This window comes from Mobula hypostoma, chromosome X1 (assembly GCF_963921235.1).
Source record: "Mobula hypostoma chromosome X1, sMobHyp1.1, whole genome shotgun sequence".
Lineage (NCBI taxonomy): Eukaryota > Metazoa > Chordata > Chondrichthyes > Myliobatiformes > Myliobatidae > Mobula > Mobula hypostoma.
This window is the reverse complement of record NC_086128.1, coordinates 27,461,052-27,481,128: the sequence shown is the minus strand read 5'-3', so window position 1 is coordinate 27,481,128 and position 20,077 is coordinate 27,461,052. Positions and strand designations below refer to the sequence as shown.

The 20,077-nt window shown below is 39.6% G+C and overlaps 1 protein-coding gene across 2 annotated transcripts in view; it reads right to left on the bottom strand.

The window, feature by feature from the left end:
- The window catches only part of LOC134340410 (signal transducer and activator of transcription 5B-like), a 156,956-nt gene extending 143,440 nt beyond the window's left edge, over nucleotides 1–13,516 (bottom strand). For both annotated transcript variants that reach the window (XM_063037613.1, XM_063037612.1), the window contains exon 1: nucleotides 13,304–13,516. The gene's annotated coding sequence lies outside the window, so the exon portion shown is untranslated. The remainder of the gene's footprint in view (nucleotides 1–13,303) is intronic.
- Nucleotides 13,517–20,077: the final 6,561 nt, after the last annotated feature.

Sequence of the window (20,077 nt, the reverse complement as noted above, 5' to 3'; positions counted from 1 at the left end):
GCTCACTCCAGTGGCATACTATACCACATCTAAGTGGCTACTCTCATGTCCTCTTCAATGCTGCCTACTTTCTAGCAGGAATCAATGGGAAATGATTAGGAGGAACAATGGCGCAATGAGGGAATTTGAAGCAGCACTGACAGGTCTGGGATCACACCACAGAGCAACTTCCCAGTCCATTTTTAAAAAAATTACACCTTTGTGAACCACGCTGTGACTTTTTTTTTGAACAGTACAGGAGCTTTGTAAAATTCATGACTCAGGTTCAAATTAGGTAAATAGGTCTCGCATACAGGCAGCCCCGCATTACAGTGGAGGGAGATGCATTCCTAGCAAATGGGTGATAATCACTGCTTTCCATAACATAGAGCCACATCATCTGTGAAGAAATGAAAATTGGAAAAAAAAGTGTTGATTTATTTGTTCTTTTTCCCTCCCCACACAAATTCCATGAGAGAGAATTGTACTCTGTATCTTAACATTGGTCAGTGATTTGTGAATTCTGTAAGGGTAAATTTTCATAATCCGAAGGGTCACAAAGCTAGGGTCATCTGCACTGAGCTGGATAATAGGGAAGTAGTCAACAGTCCCAACCACAAACCATACCAATCAAAAATACATCTTTTGCAAAGTTATAGTTGTTTGCTGAAAGCAACTTGTCACAACTTGCACGTCCCCATTCACTAGCAGCCAAGAGTAGGCAGCCATGTTTAAAATAAAATCCAGATACCCAACAGAGGAGCAAATGTCCCAAACAGTGCAAGTAAACAAATCTCCCATTCACAAAGAAGTATGATCAAAATTCTGTCATTCCTATACACACAAGATATAGAATCTGTCCAGCTCTCCTTTGCTCACACATTTTCAAACAAGGCACACAACTGAACACAAAAGGGTACATGAATGAGAAGTCTCACAACTATAATACCAATAATATTACCTTGTTTGTTTCACTTTCTTCCAACCCCTCTCCTTAAAACTCTCCACTTCAATGAGCCTTCCTAATAGTCTTTATTCTGGAGTTACCTTTTTAAAAAAAATTACACTTTTGGGAAGCTCCTACTGAGATCAGTGTCGCTGAACAATTGTTAGTTGTTGAAAATGTTGAGTTTTGTGGGTATTTTGAGCAAAACTGTGAAAAGCAAAAAAAAACTAAACTCCTGCCACAAGCAGTCACTTCCCTATTGAGGTCAACAACATGTTTAATCAGATGGAACTTTTTTTTCCACCTCCTTTTACCTCATATACTTTTAAATTCCTTGAATGCTAAGGAAAAATAATGTAAAACACTGTACACATCTGAATAAAATCCTGCAAGGGATATCCAACAAACTCCTGTAAGGTGCATGATTTAAGACATCACTCAATAAAACAGCCATCGGCTCCCAAATTATTGCACTCAAAATGTCAGTGATTAAGTTCTTAGGTTTGGCTGCAGAACACTGAAACCACAGCATATTGTGATCAATAAATCATGAAACAGTCTTACACTATTCATTTTATTGTCCAATTTACACTAAAATTAACACAATGTACTGCATACAATTTTATTCAGGGAAACCTCCAGGACTTAATTATTTCCCCACAAGTTACAAAATAAACCAGATTACAATGCATTACTACATACACAAAATACTGGAGGAACTCAGCAGGCCAGACAACAGCTAGGGAAAAATGTAAACAGTCGATGTTTCAGGCCAAGACCCTCCATCAGGCCCGAAACATCGACTGTTTACTCTTTTCCACAGATGTTGCCTGGCCTGCAGAGTTCCTCCAGCATTTTGTGTGTGTTGCCTTGGATTTCCAGCATCTGCAGATTTTCTTGTGTTTACAATGCATTACTTATGATTTTCTTCACGGCTCCCTAGATTTGCGTATTGTGCTTTGGATTAGAAAACAGAATGTGGATTACCATAGGAGAAATTTGAGACTTGACAGAAAATGTAATTCTCGACAGTTTCTCATTTTTGTAAACCGGTTGAGAGGTATGACGAGTCAATTACTTTATTATTTTAACAAACAAGATGGCAAAGGGATTTTTTCATGCTGCATTTCCTATTACACTATATCATTTAATATGAAAAAACAAAAGAAAGCTATAGACCTCTCAATTTACCAGCGACAAAAAGCATTTGGTGAACTATGAGCTAATCAAGGATTAGTGATTCTTAGGTACTTTTGACCAGCTTTCAAAGCAACTCACTTTGCTCAGTCTGTATGGGTCAACACTGTTTAGTTGCTGCCACGTTATATACACAGGCTTAGAAATTACCTTGTACCAGCCTAACTCCGTGAACTGCAGCTGAAACAGAGAAGCTTAACATCTCATAAATATTGGAACATCAAGCTCAGGACACATATGGTCCTTTTAAGGACTGCTGGTTAGGCCATAGCTTAAAAGATATCCTCAACAGAGCAAACCCAGCAGCAGCCTGCTCAGTTTCAGAAATATACTGTAAAACAGCCAGTAGGGTTCTTATTTACAAATGCAAAGGAAAAAAATGGCAGATCTGATATTCATTATACATAGAACAGGTCGTTTTCCCATTGATATTGTGCCAACCTGTATGCATTAAACCTAATCCACAATCAATCTAACCCTTTGTCCCTATACAGCCCATAAACCTCCAATTTTAGTTTATTTATGTGCCTATATAGGCATCTCTTAAAGGTCCCTGTTGTATCTATCTCTACCACCACCCCTGGCAGTGCGTCCCACGCACCCACTAAAAAAAAACTTACCTCTGATATCTCTCCTATATTTTCCTCTCCCACCTTAATTAGATGTCCTCCAGTATTGGCCATTGCTGCACTGGGAAAAAGGCACTGCCTGTCCACTCCATCTATGCCTCTCATAATCTTATACATCTCTATCAAATCACCCCTCATCCCCCTTCACTCCAAAGAGAAAAACCCTAAGCTCGCTCAACCTATCCTTATAAAACATATTCTCTAATCCAGGCAGCATCCTGGTAAATCTCCTCTGCACCCTCTCTAAAGCTCCACAACCTTCCTATAAAGAGGTGACCAGAAATGAACACAATATTCCAAGTGTGGTCTAATCACCTTGCAGTTCTTGAACTCAATCCCCTGACTAAAGGAAGGCTAACACTCCATAATAACCCTAATAATAACCCTATCTTAATAACCCTATCAAATTGTGTGGCAACTCAGAGATCTATGGATGCAAACACCAAGATCCCGGTTTCTTCACACTGCCAAAAATCCTGTCAGTAACCTTGTATTCTGCCTTCAAGTTCAATCTTCCAATCACTTTACGCATTTCCAGATCAAACTCCATTTACCATTTCTCAGCCCAGCTCTACAACCTGTCAATGTTCTGTTGTAACCTATGACAACTTTCTATCTGCACTATCCATAACACCACCAACCTTTATGTCATCTGCAAACTTACTAACCCACCCTTCCATTTCCTCATCCAAATCATTGATGAAAATCACAAAGAGCAGGGGTTTCAGAACAGACCCTGTGGAACAGGAAGAAGAAATCAGAGGTCCGTGAGCCAGACTTCATCAGGGGATCAGAGGTGGAGAGGGTCAGTAATTTTAAATTCTTCAGTATTATCATTGCAGAGAATCTGCCCTGGGTTCAGCACATACAAAGAAGGCAAATCAGAGCTTCTACTTTCTTAGAAATTTTCGAAGATTGGCATGTCATCTACAACTTTGACAAACTTCTATTGATGCATGGTGGAGAATATACTGACTGGCTGCATCACAGCCAGGTATGGAAACACCAATGGCCTTGAACAGAAAAGCCTACAAAAGGTAGTGGAAACGGCCCAGTCCATTTACAGGTAAAGCTCTCCCCACCATTGAGCACATCTATAAGGAGCAGTGCCACAACAAAGCAGCATCCAACATCAAGGACTCCCACCATCCAAGCCATGCTCTCTTCTCACTGCTGCCATCTGGAAGAAGGTACAGGAGCCTCAGGACTCACACCACCAGGTTCAGGAACAGTTATTACCCCTCAACCATTGGGCTCTTGAACCAGAGAGGATAACTTCATTCACCCCAATACTGAACTGGTTCCTCAACCTATGGACTCACTTTCAAGGACTCTACAACTCGTGTTATCAATATTATTATTTTGCTTTTCTTTTTGTAATCACATAACATATTGTCTTTTGCACATTTATTGTCTGTCCATATTTGTCTGTAGTTTTTCATTGATTCTATTGCCTTTCTTTGCACTTAGTGAATGTTGGCAAGAAAATGAATTGCAGGGTAGTATATGGTGACATAGATGTACTTTGATAATAAATTTACCTTGAACTGTGAACTGGTCAATGACCTCCAGGCAGAATATGCCTCACCTACTATCACCCTCCGCCAATTCTGAATCAACACAGTCAAGTTTCCCTGGATCTCATGGCTCCTGACTTTCTGAATGAGTATACCTACCATGGGGAACCTTACTAAAATCTATATTACCCACATCCACCACTCTACCTTCATCAAATTATTTTGTCACCTCCTCAGAAAGTTCAATTAGAACGACTGTGGGGCTGTTCTTACAGAAACATGGGGCTCCAGGACAACATCCATGTACCATCAATCTACACTCAGGTACTTGAGATATATTATTACTTCTTAGTTTTTCTTTTGTAACTGTATGATTTTCTGCTATCATAATTATACATGCTGTGTGCGATTGTTGATACTGTGTTGAAACAGAGGAACGCCATATTCATGTGTATAGTTAAACCTGAACTATCTTAAATTTAATGTAACATAGATTCAACCACAATTAAGTTTTTTCATTTGTTCATGGGATATGAGAATCACTGGTGATCCTTAGATGATCACCCTTTCTTAATATCATTAAGAAAGCAGTACCGAGCAGTTATGATCAAGTCTGATCTCCATATTTTCAAAGGATTTAGAGGCGGTGAAGAATAAATGAAATGAAAGGTCATACCCATTATTAAAGATTGTGCACACTGGAGGTCAACTCTCTAAAATCAAGAAAACAGAGGGTGATGTTAATAGATGCCTTTAAAATTGTGGAAGGATTTTGAGAGAGAAGTTATAGAGAAAATGTTTCTTGAGTGGGCTAGCACCGGGCACAGCTCAAGATCCACGGCCAAGAATATAAGATAGTCACTAATTAATCCAGCCGGGAATTCAGGTCAAAGTTCCTCATTCAGAGACAGCAAGAAGAAGTGGAACTCACTCTTGCAGGGAATGGTTAAGGTGAACAGGAAGGCTATGCTTAAGGGGAAGCTGGATAAACACACGAGGTTAAATAAAAAAGTGGGAGGCGGCTCATATGAAGTGAAAACCAGTTGGCTCGATTGTCCAGCTTCCGTTCTGTAACTTGATATTACTTGATATCATTCTACACAAATGAGAAAGTAAAATGTTATCATGTGACTACAGAACTACTTTTACCAACTGATAAGATTCAGATACAAAGCTGCATGTTTTGTGTCACTGCAAAATGGTTTTCACATTGCATTAGAAAAAGGGAGTGGGGTAACTACAGCTGAACCAGCTGCAGTTTGCCATTTTTCTCTGGGTTTTTACTACCTCAAGAGGTACATTGAACAACTTTAATTTGCACCAGCACCATTAGAACTTCTTTAAACTTAAAAAATGAGCTGCAAGAGAGCATTTTACCACATTAAAAAGTAACCGCTAGGCAGTTATGATATTTACCTAAACTCTGGAATTCCAGAAATATCCATTATATCCTTCATTTCCCTAGGTCAGGGTTAGTTATAAAGTGCCACAGGTGAAACCACAGTCCATTCCAAACTACTTGCAACAAAAGCTTTCTTAATTGCTCACTATACACGCGTTAGGGGTGTGAGCAGGAAACTTTTCTCACCACCACATGCATGCCCATGTCTCTCTATGACACACAATTGTCCATTTTATTTACTAGACTCCCACTTTTTAAAAAAACGTTACTCCCTTTTTCAATTCTTAACCAATTCCACACTCTTCCCCTCCCCCCCATCATATTCCATCTGCTTTTCACTGCACCTCAGAGGCTTCTTTGCATAATTTTCAGAGTTTAATTTCCAATCCAGTTTTATGAGCAAACTTGGATTCATATCCTCCTCCACACCCTTCAACACTATTCTTATTAGTATGGTACCTTTAAAGCAGGCAGGGACACTTCACATCCAAAACATCCATCAATACAAAGACCAAAAGGACTGAACCTTATTGTGCCTCATTATTTACAATGTATCACCCACTTATTCCTTCTCTGTAATTTCTGCCATTTATTAATCAATAATCCTATATGCAAACCAATCTGTTCCAGTGTAACATACACACACACACAAACAATACTAGAGGAACTCAGCAGGTCAGGCAGCATCTATGGAGAGGAATAAATAGTCAACATTTTGAGCCGAGATAAAATGGGGTAAGAAGCCAGAATAAGAAGATGGTGGTGGGGGCAGGGTGGGGGGGGAAGGAGGGAATGAGTACAAGCTGGCAGGTGATAGGTGAGACCAGGTGGGGGGGGGAGGTGGGAGGTAAGAAGCTGGGAAGTGATGGGTGAAAAAGGTAAAAGGCTGAAGAAGGAATCTGATCAGAGAGGAGAGTGGATTACTGTTCCAGTAACAGTTGTGACAATGCTATGCTCAGAGTTCAACACCTGTCAACTCTAGAAGGAAGAGCAGCTGAGAATGGTGCATTAGAATTCAAAATATATTTATTATCAAGGTACATATATGTCACCAAATACAACCTTCTGATTCATTTTCTTGTAGGCATACTCAATAAATCCACAGAATAACAACCATAACAGAATCAATGAGACCGCCCAACTTGGACATTCAACCAGAGGGCAGAAAACAAACAGTGCAAATGCAAAAAGAAATGATAACGATAATAAATAAATAAGCAATAAATATCAAGAACATGAGATGAAGATTTCTTGAAAGTGAGTCCATAGCTGTGGGAATATTTCAATGATGGGGCAAGTAAAGTTATCCCCTTTGATTCAAAATCCTGATGCTTGAGGGGTAATAACTGTTCCTGAACCTGGTGATGTGAGCCCTGAGGCTCCTGCACCACCTTCCTGATGGCAGCAGCAATAAGAGAGCATGACCTGGGTGGTGGAATTCCCTGATAATGGATGTTGCTTTCCTGTGACAATGCTCTATGTAGATGTGCTCAGTGGTTGGGAGAGCTTTACCCGTGATGGATTGGGTTGTATCCACTACTTTTTGTCGGATTTTCCATTCAAGGTCATTGGTGTTTCCATACCAGGCTGTGATGCAACCAGTCAGTATACTTCTCACCACACATCTATAGAAGTTTGTCAAAGTTTTAGATGTCATGCTGCATCTCTGTAAACTCCTAACTCTGCAAATTCTAGCCTTTTGACAGGTTTACATTGATAATTTTAATGTTTGTATCCAAAATGGGCTTTAACTTACTCCAAACACTTAAAAAGAGAGAAACTCATTTTAAAGCACTACCCAAAGTAAACATTTTTTGATAGAGATCAATGAGTTATGAATTCAGTCTAACTGTATTAGTTATCATGTATTGTAATACTCCATTGTTCCCAGTCCTGCATTTGCTACTAGAATTGGTTTATTATTGTCACATGTACCGTGATACAGTGGAAAGCTTGCCTTGCATACTATTCATACAGAGCAGATCATTACACAGTGCATTGAGGTAGAACAAGGCAAAACAATAACAGAATGCAGAATAAAGTGTCACAGTTACAGAGAAAGAAGGTAAACAATAAGGTGCAAGATCATAATGTGGTACTGTAGGTTGTGAGGCCAAGGGTCCATCTTATTGTACAAGAGGTCCATTCAATAGTCTGATAACAGTGGAATAGAAGCTGTCCTAGAGCCTGGTGTAACGTGCTTTCGGGCTTTTGTATCTTCTGCCCGATGGGAGGGGGGAGAAGGGAGAATGTCTGGGGTGGGTGGGGTCTCTGATTATGTTGGCTGCTTTACTGAGACAGCGAGAAGTGTAGACAAAGTCTGTGGAGGGGAAGTTGTTTTCCATGATGTGCTGAGCTGTGTCCACAACTCTCTGCAGTTCCTTGCAGTCACGAGGAGAGCAGTTGCTGTACCAAGCTGTGAGCTGGACAGGAGGCTTCCTATGGTGCTTCAACAAAAATTGGTAAGAGTTGGCGGGGACACGCCAAATTTCTTTATTCTCCTGGGAAAGTTGATGAGCTTTCTTGGCTGTGACATCTACGTGGTTGGACCAGGACAGGCTAGTGATGAAGTTCACACCTAGGAACTTAAAGCTCTCAACCTCAACAGCACTGATGTAGACAGGAGAATATGCACCATCCCCTTCCTGAAGTCAATGAGCAGCTCTTCTGTTTTGCTGACATTGTGGGAACGGTTGTTGTCAAGACACCATGTCACTAAGCTCTCTATGTCCTTCTTGTACTCCAACTCATCGTTATTTGAGATTATGGTGGCATCATCTGCACAGCATCTAAGGATGCAGCCAGGGGCACTATCCAGGCCAGATGCTTTCTGTGGGTTCAATCTCCAGAAGTCTGATCTTATGTTCGAAACAGTAACTTTGAGTTTAGGTGTACTGGAGACAGTCAGGATAAGCAGTAAGATACCCATTCCCTTATATTTAAAACATGCATAGAAAGCATTAAGCTCAACGGGAAGCCGAATCTTGTTTTGTAGCCAGTTACAGCATGTAAGCCTTGCCACAACTGACAGTTGGTGTGGGGCTTTATTTTAGACTGCTGCTGTCTCTTAGCATCTGTGATAGATTATAGAGGCCGTATCTTGATTTCTTGTAAAGGTCAGGGTCACTTGAGTTGAATGCTGCAGACCTAGGCCTCAGTAGGGAGTGGATCCCTACTTTTTGCAACATAAGACCTGAACTTTACAGAATTATCCAACTGCCATGGGTACCTAGAATTAATTCCCTTTGCAGCCATCACAGTCAGACTACAAGCATCTTTAATGTAACAAGAAATATAAAAGGTCTTCACAGGGAGTGTTATCCAACAAAAATCAGAATCACATGTAACCTTAGTGCTCCAAGCCAAAAGGAAAATACCTATCAGTATTTCCATTTCCAAGTCTAGCTTGAAAAGTGGATATACGTAAACAATGGGATGTGTCAGAAAAGAGTCCACCCATGTCTATGTAGTCAAACATTCAACTGACAACCTCAATCTGGGTCAGTATCGTTATAAATGATGGCAGCTAGCTACTAAATGCGAAGTATATTTACTTGTATTGGGTGAGAGTATGCAAGCCATTTTCTGTTCAAATTAGCATGTGGGGCTCAATCATTGTTCAAAGTAAATTTATTATTGAAGTATATATACATCACAATATACCACCCTCAGATTCACTTTCTTACCGGCATTCACAGTAGAACAGAGAAATACAATAGAATCAATGCAAAACTACACACAAAGATTGACAAAACAACCAAAATGCAAAAGAAGATCATCTGTGCAAAAACAATAATAAATGGATATATAAATAATACTGAGAATACTGTTGTCACACCCACAGCCAAATCCAATTAACCATTTCAGCTCGACTGCATCGCCCTTGATTAACACATTAAGAAGTTACTCGTAAGGGGATATAGGAGAGCAGATAACCAATACACACAAGAATATAACAACATAAAATAAAAACAGAAGTAGGCTATTTGGCCCCTCAAGTTTGCTCTATCATTCAACAAGATCACAGCTAATGACAGAATGCAAACCATAACCCTAACCGACAAGCCTACAACAAAGTCAATCTCAGTGAAGACAAGTGTCAGATGCTGCATCATCACAGAAAGGTATTGGGGGTGATCTTTCTTCCCGCAATGTTGTGCTTCACCTCCAACAAACTTCCTACAGAAGTGGAGATAATCTTCAGATCTAAGGGAAAAATGTTCAACCAACAGTAACTGTACTCCAGGACCAAAGTCACCTCAACCACAGTAGTCAAGTTGCAACATACAGATGGCACTTGCACACACTCAAAGGTTTAACACCAAAGCATTTATTGCTGCATTCACTGAAGCATACGAGAGGATGGGCCTTGCATTCAACATGAAGACAAAATTTGTCTACCAACCTACCCCCCCAACCCATTGCCGCACACTATCATCCAATAATAAAGGTTTATGAAACTTTCACCAACATCAGAATAAGAATCAAGTTTAATATCACTGGTATATGTTGTAAAGTTTGTTATGTGGCAGCAGTACAGTAATGATAAATGATAAAACCAAATGATAAAACGTAATGATAAAACTAAATACTGTAAATTACAGTAAGTATATATAATGTTAAACTAAATAAGCAGCATAAAAAGAGATAAAAACTAGTGAGGTAGTCATCCCTGGAAGGGTCTCGGCCCAAAACGCCAACTGTACTCTTTTCCATAGATGCTGCTTGGCTTGCTGAGTTCTTCCAGCATCGTGTGTGTGTGTGTCGTGAGGCAGTGTTGATAGGTTCAATGTCCATTTAGAAATCTGATGGCAGAGCAGAAGAAGCTATTCCTGAATCGTTGAGTGTATGCCTTTAGGCTCCTGTACTTCCTCCCTGATGATAACAATGAGAAAGGGCATGCCCTGGGTGCTGGGGGTCCTTAATAATGGATGCCACCTTTGAGGCATCGCTCCTTGAAAATGTCCTGGATGCTGGGGAGGCTCATGCCTAGGATTGAGTTGAATGAGTTTACAATAATGCAGCTAGTTAGAATGGTCTCCACAGTACATCTGCAGAAGTTTGCAAGTGTCTTTGCTGACATACCAAATCTCCTCAAACTCTGAATGAAATATAGTCACTGTTGTGCCTTCTTTGTAATTGCATCGATATGTTGGGTCCAGGATAGATCTTCGGAGATGTTGACACCTAGTAACTTGAAATTGCCATCGTCAGCAAGGTGCAAACACAGCTTTTGATAGATCGAAAAGAAAGGTGCTTGACAATCGAGGTATTAGACCTGGCTCAAAACTTGTGGTTAACTGGGCAGCAGTAATCCCTGTCCTCCCTGAGACAGAACTGCCTATATCAGACATTTCAAGTTATTTGAAAGATAGCACTAATGCTGTCTCCACAAAATCCTCTAATTTCACTGGTTGGTTTGTAATAAATTACCAGTGTTCTGTCCCAGCACAGAGGCCCTAGTTACACTCGGTTGGCTAGTTGGACAGGCCACATCCCTTGCTTGGCAAACGCCAGACTCCCACAAGAGACACTTTATTACAGGTTCTGTCATGGATGAAAATTGTGAGGTTGACAGAAGATCAAAGGTTATGCTCAATGCTTCCTTAGAACAAAGTGTAATATCCCCATGGATCCTTGAGAATCCCTGACCCATGACTATTTAAAATGGAGGTGGACTCTCGGATGGTACCGCAAACCTCAAATCCATGCATGAGGAGCTTGTGAAGTCCTGTGTAAATGGCAGATGGAATGCAAATTACCCACACATCTGTCCTATCACCCACCTCCATCTGTGAGGTATTTCTGCAGTTCCCACATTGGCCTTAACATTTACCTCAGAACTGAAAACCAAGGCAAGTCTTCAACAATTCCCACAGAGAAGCAGGAACCTCAAATACTCTCACTTCACATTCCTTAATTCCTTATATATCCAAAATTTTTTTTCTGTTCTGAATGCAGTTCATGATTTAGCCTCTGCAGCACTCTGAGATACAGAATTCCAAAGATTCACTCTCTCTTACTGAAATATGTTCTCCTTTCAGTTCTAAATCAGCCAAGGAGTCTAGACTCCTTAGTGCAGCATCCTCCTCCACACCTAATCTGTTGGACACTAAGGAATGTAGTATGTTCAATAAAATCACTCTGTAATTCATCTAAACTCTGGAGAACAGAATGCTAGAGACATAATCATAGAATACTACAGCACAAAAACAGGCCCTTTGGCCCATCTAGTTAATACCAAATCTACCTAGTTCCATCAACATGTACCTGGATCATAGCACTTCCATCAATGTAACTTAAGAGAAATTTAGATAATGTTGAAATTGAAGTTACATCCACCACTTCAGCTGGAAGTTTGTTTCATGCTTGCACCACCCTCTGAGTGAAGCAGTTCCCCTCATGTTCTTCTTAAACAGTTCATCTTTCACCCTTAACTCATGACCTCTAGCTCCAGTCCCACACAACGTCAGTGGAAAAAGCCTGCTTGTATTTACCCTATATACACCCTTCATAATTTTGTATACCTCTATCAAATCTCCTCCTCATTCTAGTCTTCTCAGTCTCTCAGATGAAACCTGCCATCCCACGGACCCACGTTATACATCAAGTCTGTGTATAGAGTATTTACGTCAGTATAAGGCACCGCGTAAAGAGAAGACAACCCCTTACATAACGCAGGAAAAGGACTAATACAATAATGAAAAGCATTCGATCTTTAATCATTCTCTGGATCTTGCGTCGCGTAATGAACTTCGTACTTGATTTACATGCATGCTTTTGAAAAATCTGTCACAGCCCCGACGCAATGATTGGTTAAACTCAACTCCAGCCACGCTGTTTGATTGACCCAAATAGGTAACTATTATAATTGGCACTTAACAGAACCAATCGAAATGGACAATTCGCCAATTGGACAGGAAAAAAGTGCAGATGTTGAGATCTAGAGCAACAAGCAATCAGCTGGAATAACTCAGTGGATCGAGACGGATCTGTGGAGAGAAAGGAATTGTCGACGTTTCGGGTTGAGACTCATCACCTGGATAGCTGATAACAGGGTTTCGGCTCAAAACGTCAACAGTTCCTTTCGCTCCCAGATGGTGCCTAACCCACCAAGTTCCTCCAGCAGATTATTTGATTCGCCAAACAGGTTAGTTTATCGTGTCTGATGTTTTCCGATTGGCTGAGCAAGATATCCATCATTAGCATTTCACCCGGGATGGCTCGTTTCAACATCGAAAAACGACTGAACTAAAAACGCCCGAAAACTCCATTTGTTGAATCAAAAGAACATTGAACCTACAACACAAATCAACAGAATTCCCTCGGTTTAAAATAAACACTGTAACTGTGCATTTGTTTCTTCCTCCAAGACTAATTTCAATATTGAGCTAGTTTCATTTTTAAAACGTTGCTTGCGAATTGTTTCCGGCTAGTAGCCCACTACAACTCATGATTTTTTTTTTGGGAAAAACGAAGTTTGAATCTACGCTAATTAAGGGCCGTTGTGGTGAAAACAAGATACAAGTTATCTTTCTGTTACCTTCTTTCTCATCACCAACAGGTGAATTAAAATATTTTTTATAAATCACCTCAGCTCAAGTGAAACCTAGACGCAGTGCGATCCACTTACCTCACGCCAAAGGAACAGGTAAATTCTTTTCCATTTAACGTCTGTGTTTACAGAATCTACTCTCTGAGACTTGCTTCTTCTGTAGGGCGTCAGTCTTCGAAAACAATCTTTTCCTGCACGCCTCACGCCGTGTTTGCTATTTTGAGACTAAATGCTATCAGCGGATGAGACTGCCGCCCGGAACTCAAGAGGTTTCCGCCTGTGTGGCGCGAGTTCCTCCCTGTGACTGGAGTTCCTTTTCACTTTTTCTCGTGATTGGTTGAGGATCCAACGCCAAGACCACACGCTGCAACCAAAACAAACCATCGTCCGGTACAACACAGGCAAGAGTCCTGAGCCCGGTGTCGCTAGCAGGCTGCGGCGACAGTTAAATCTCATCATTTTGCTGAGCTGCTGTGAGTCCGGGACACGTTGAAACACATCGAAAAGCAAAATGAGGCGCAACCTGAAAACACTCGGCATCTGCAGGGAGATGACTTTTTCTCACAGATACTACCTGACCTGCTATGTATCCTGCGTTTTCTGATTTTATTTCAGTTGGGACAGATGTTTATTTTTCATCTTCGAAGATAGGAAGAGGATTTGACTAAAAGTGCAGAGGAGTCTCGTTCCAAGTATATACTGTAGGCTGCAGCAGCTTATGAAATATTGTGGACAGGTCTGGTTAAGGAACTTATCTAAGGAGGGTTTGAATTGCGATAGAGGACATGCAACAACGGGTCACGAGGTTGACTCCCGAGAAGGTGGGTTTACCCATTGAGAAGAGATTATGCGGACTGGGCCTGTCCCCTCTTGAATTTAGAAGAATGCGGGAGATCTCACTAAAACATACAAAATATTAAACAGCTTCTGCTCTTATACTTGGCTGAGATAAACAACTGAACAACATGTGGCCTTGTCTCACAGGGTGTTAGTTTTAAACCAACTTAAGTGAACTTTAACAGATGTAATAAAATATACTATGAAGAAAAAAATAAAAGTAGGGATTATTAAGAGGAAGTCCTAGAGAAGTACAGCACAGAAACAGATCCTTCAGCCCATCTAGTCCATGCTGAAACATTTAAACTTCCTAATCCCAGCTACCTGCACAGGGCCCTCCACACCCCTACTATCCATGTACCTATCCAAACTTATCTTAAACATAAAATCGAGCTTGCATGGACCACTTGTGCTGGCAGCTCATTCCACACTCTCACAGCCCTTTGAGTGAAGAAGTTTCCCCTCATGTTCCCCTTAAACATTTCACCTTTCATCCTTAAACCATGACCTCTGGTTGTAGTCCCACCCAACCTCAGTGAAAAAAAAGTGGCTTGCATTTACCCTCTCTAAACCCCTCATAATTTTGTATTATAGATTGAGCCAGAATTTCACAGAGTTAAGATGTTTAGTAAGGGTACATTTGGCTTAATGTGAAAACTCATAAGGAAAAGAGGGTTTTATAGAGAGCAAAGTTTTACACATACAACTAAAAGAAATTGGAGATAAAAGGTTTATTAAAAGCCCCTTTTCATTTCACCTTCAACATACATGGTGATGTGTAATATCAAGTCTTGGGTTGGAAAGATAGAATCTGAGTTTATGTGCAAACAATGATCAATTTTACATAAATCAGTACAGCACAGTACAAGCCCTTCAGCCACAAAATTTTGAAATTAAATTTCAGATGTTTTTATTATTGATACGGTTTTTTACTTTTATGCACACATGAAGATTTATATAACTCAGTATTTTGACTTTTGGTCATTGATCTGGGTTAGTGTTATTTTCTACCTTTAAAACAACAGGAGACTGCAGTAATTTCATTATTTCTCTAGTTTATCATGATCAGCATTTAACTGGTTTAGCTCAGCACATTATTTCATACATGTCAGGGAATAAGTTGCAAGTTTTATGTTATCAGGCAATGAGTTGCTGATGATCATCAATTCAGTAAAATTAATAGACAAATTAAGACAATAATAAATAATACTGTAAACTGATTATGTTGTTTTCCAACTTTGATCCATTAAAGTAAGGGCAGAAAGGGTGGATTATTTTTCTTCAAAAATATTCATTTTCTTTTCCACTCAAAACCCTTTACAAAGATCATAATTCTCCAACTCTCCCCAACTCTGTCTTTCATTAATCGGATTTGTCTTACAATATCTGGAACCAATATTCGTTGGATCAGAGAATCATTATTGTGTAAGCTGTGTGCTTTATGACGGAATAATATTAGACTTCAGTCCTCAGGGATTAACATTAATGTACCACTCAGCAATTTATTTTATATATTACATGGGCAGTAAAGTGGCTGTGAAGTTTTGAATTCCAAAGTACTGGTTGGCATGGTACACAGAGGAGGCATTGATGTTCTGTTACATAAGTTCTCACCTTCTAGATATTACTGAAAATTGTGCTTCAATCTTCCACTACACCCACAGAAAATTAGTAACATTTCCCATTAATAGCACAAAGGTTTCATGTTGGCATTGAGGTTTTATGTAATAGTGATAAATTTTAAAGCAAGAGATGCACAACAGGAAACCATATCAGATCCTGCAATTACAATACATAAAAACAACAATTTCCAGTCATAGTGTGTGTTGATATAGAAAACATCCAAGTATTTTACAGAGCTGTAATAAAAAAAGGACACAAACCAAAAAACTATTAGGAAAATTTAAGGAGAGTAAAATGGAAAATTAAAACAGTTTAGCATGGAGACTAGGCAGCCAAAAACAAGGCCAACAATAGAGGAACAAAAGTAGAGGGGATATACCAGTAGCTATAATTGAAGAAATGGAGATTTTGCAGTAGTGTCTAGAGCTGCAGGAGGTTACAGAGATAGGAAAGGCTTGAGGTATTTATGAATATGGGTTCACCTGAGAGTTGAGGAGAATGGCAAGGTTAACAATAATCTGGTTCAACACAAGATAGTGCCATGGAGGGAGATGTGGTCAATTATGTGCATACAAAGTGGCTTTGATTTTTCCATTACAAACAAAAAGAAGAATTGCAGTGGTAGGACAGGACTGAGTATGTGCTTTTTGAGGAGGAGCTGACTGCAGGAAATTAGGGGTACAGTATCAATGCATATCAGCTATCCCTGGTAAATTAGCCTGTTTGCTGTTGTGTGCTGAGGCAGCAGGCTGACGGTAGCAGACACCAACAGAATCAACAAACTCATTCGTAAGGCCAGTGATGTTGTAGGGATGGAACTGGACTCTCTGACGGTGGTGTCTGAAAAGAGGATGCTGTCTAAGTTGCATGCCATCTTGGACAATGTCTCCCATCCACTACATAATGTACTGGGTGGGCACAGGAGTACATTCAGCCAGAGACACATTCCTCCGGGATGCAGCACAGAGCGTCATAGGAAGTCATTCCTGCCTGTGGCCATCAAACTTTACAACTCCTCCCTTGGAGGGTCAGATACCCTGAGCCAATAGGCTGGTCCTGGACTTATTTCATAATTTCATAATTTCCTGGCATAATTTACATATTACTATTTAACTATTTATGGTTCTATTACTATTTATTATTTATGGTGCAACTGTAACAAAAACCAATTTCCCCCGGGATCAATAAAGTATGACTATGACTACTATGACTATGACTATTTGTATCTACATCTTCAATGCACCTTATCATATTAAAATATCAATCTTCCTTCTCCAATGAAAGTAAGCTAAGCTCTGTGATGTTCTTTTACCATGTCATTACATACTCCACTGCTACATCAAAAGTAATTCTATCATTATCCCACCCCAACAACCCCCACCAACACTACACCCTCCTCAGCCCCTCCTCTCCACAGCCCCTCAGCACCCTTCACCCCGCCGTGCACTAACACTTTACACTCCTACACTGGCACCATCACTGACCTACTGTTTTCATTTGTCCTGCTGCTACCCAGCAGAGTTCCTCTTGTCAAGAGTTACTTTGTCACTTCATCACTTTCTGTCAGAGTCACCTTATGTTCAGATACTCCTGCACCTAGCGTCACTTTATGTAAGTATAATCAGTGTATGAATATTAGCTTATTTTGTATATACGGCCACGCTCACAGTTATCTGAACACTGTGTTTCATAGGATTTCTTTCATATTTATATTTATTGTGTTTTCTGTTTTTTTTATTGTGTTCCTTATGCTTAGGGTTTTTTTATGCTGCATTGGTTCTGGAGTAACAATCATTTCATTCTCCTTTACATTCGTATACTGGAGAATGACGATAAACAATCTTGAATCTTGAATTGCTGCAATTAATCAGTGCATTGCCAGCTATTTAATCTGTGAAGAGAACACTTAGGGTCTATACCTGAAAGATAACTTGTGCTTTCCCTCCACAGATAGTGACGACTGGTTGAGTGTTTCCAGAATGTCCTGTTTTTAACAATATTTTAAATATTTTCTGTTTTTATGTATGAAAAAAAATCCCGCAATTAGATCACTTAAATCTGAGACTGTTGATAAGCAAATACAATGTATGAGGTGGTAGTTTTTATAAAATCAAATCAACTAGAAGACAGCCAAAGGAACTCACACAGAAGTGTTCTACTGATTAATTGTATGGTGCTAGGAGGCACTTATTTTCTATAAACCTAAACAGTATCTTTTCTCTACAGTTACTACTGACCAACTGAGTGTTACCAGCATTTTGTCTTTTTTTGTTTCAGATCCTAAGAATGTTCAATATTTACTTTATAAAATGAATCATGACTTATGCTAAAACTTCTGAAGAAATTCCCAAACTATGAAGTGTCTGGAACTTTTGAAGTAGTTGGGACCATGTGTTCTTTTTGCCCTTTTGTGCTCAGAAAGCACATACTGTATATAATTTTGGTACTAATTGCTGATTATATTGCCATAAGCTTCCTCAAACAGCAAACTAAAATTTCCATCAGATTATATGATATAGGATATACAATACAAATCAGTTTACTAAAAGTAGACAGGGGCAAAAAAATCCATACAATTCATTTCGCTTGCTTATACTTAAATATACAAATTTAATCAAAACTTTTATCAATATTGGAACTTGGAACAGTGTCCTAAAGTAAGATTACAACAGAGCTTCAATCCTCTAACCCTCAGAATAAAAACAACTAACTGTGATGCGGGACTCATGAAACTGATAATCTTCTGATCTCCGCCCGACTGCTAAACCCCAGTGAATTTGCATAATTTACAAAGCCTTCCAATGTTTTTCTTTGAAAACAAAATAAGCACTCTATGTTAAGTTATTTTTACTTGCTTTGCAATCAAACTATATTTGCATAGAAATACTGAATATTCAGAGCAGGTGTAATGAGCTTTGACAGTTTTTTATCCAGATGATAGCATTTATATCCCTTTGAATTGATATTCTTCTTGCCTAATAAATGTGTTTCAGCTCCAAGAAGGAGATAACAAATCATCTGTTACTCTGGGATTATCTCCCAGCATATACACTCAGCAGCCACTTTAATAATAACCTCCAGTACCTAATAAAGTGATCACTGAGTGTACGTTTGTGGGTTTTCTGGTGCTGTAGCGCATCCACGTCAAGGTTCGATGTGTTGTGTGTTCAGAAATGCTCTTCTGCACACCACTGTTGTAACGTGTGGTTATTTGAGTTACTGTCACCTTGAATCAGTCTAGCCTCTCTTATTATCAAGGCGGTTACGTCTACAGAACTGCCGCTCACTGGATATATTTTGTTATTTTGTTTTCGCACCATTCTCTGTAAACTCTAGAGACTGTTATGCGTGAAAATCCCAGGAAATCAACAGTTTCTGAGATACTCAAACCATCCTGTCTGGTGCCAACAACATTCTACAGTCACAACCACTTAGATCATATTTCTTCCCCATTCTGGTGTTTGGTCTGAACAACTACTGAACCTCTTGACCATGCCTACGTGCATAGATATTTGCATTAACGAGCAGGTATACTGGTGTACCTAATAAAGTGGCCACTGAGTGTAGTATTTTAGTTTAAAGTGAACAACCAGCTCACATAAATCAACAGATATAAAAATATTAACTTAGGACATGAAAGGACTTCCTATTCAAAACAGTTCTCGGGTTTAAAGGCCAGGCTCTGAATGAGTTGATCTCAGGCAAGGTGGTTTTAGGGATGTTTTCCTACTCCACAGCAGTGAGCACATAAGAAAAGTATTTTGTTGACTGTAAAGTACTTTAAGATGAACGGAGGTTTTGATGGGTATTGATCTCAATCTGCAAACTGCAGCGTTTTTAGGCTACTGAGGGGAAATCAACCTGAGTTGGGAAGTCAATGGGTGGTAATGAAATCAGATTGGACTGGTAGGTAGACTGTGATATCTCATTTTGCAACAACTCACAGACTCCAATGTTCACACATGAAGAATGACCATTTGTTAAAATCATGTAGTAACTGGGAATCGCAATTCGCTCAACTTCACTTGCCCCATCATTGAAATGTTCCCATTATTATTGTTTCTTCTTTTTTGTATTTGCACAGTTTATTGTCTTTTGCACACTGGTTGAATGCCCTAGTTGGACGGTCTTTCATTGATTCTATTATTATTCTTTAGATTTGTTGAGTATGCCCACAAGAAAAAGAATCCCAGGGTTGTGTGTGGTGACATATATGTACTTTGATAATAAATTTTACTTTACTTCACACATGGCTACAAGCTGGACTGGCTGTATAACTTCATATAAAGTCAAAAACTCTGGAAATACTCTGGTAAACTTTGGAATAACCATCTAAGTTTACATTACACCAGCAAAGCCACACTCATCAACCACACTTACCAAGGAAATCAT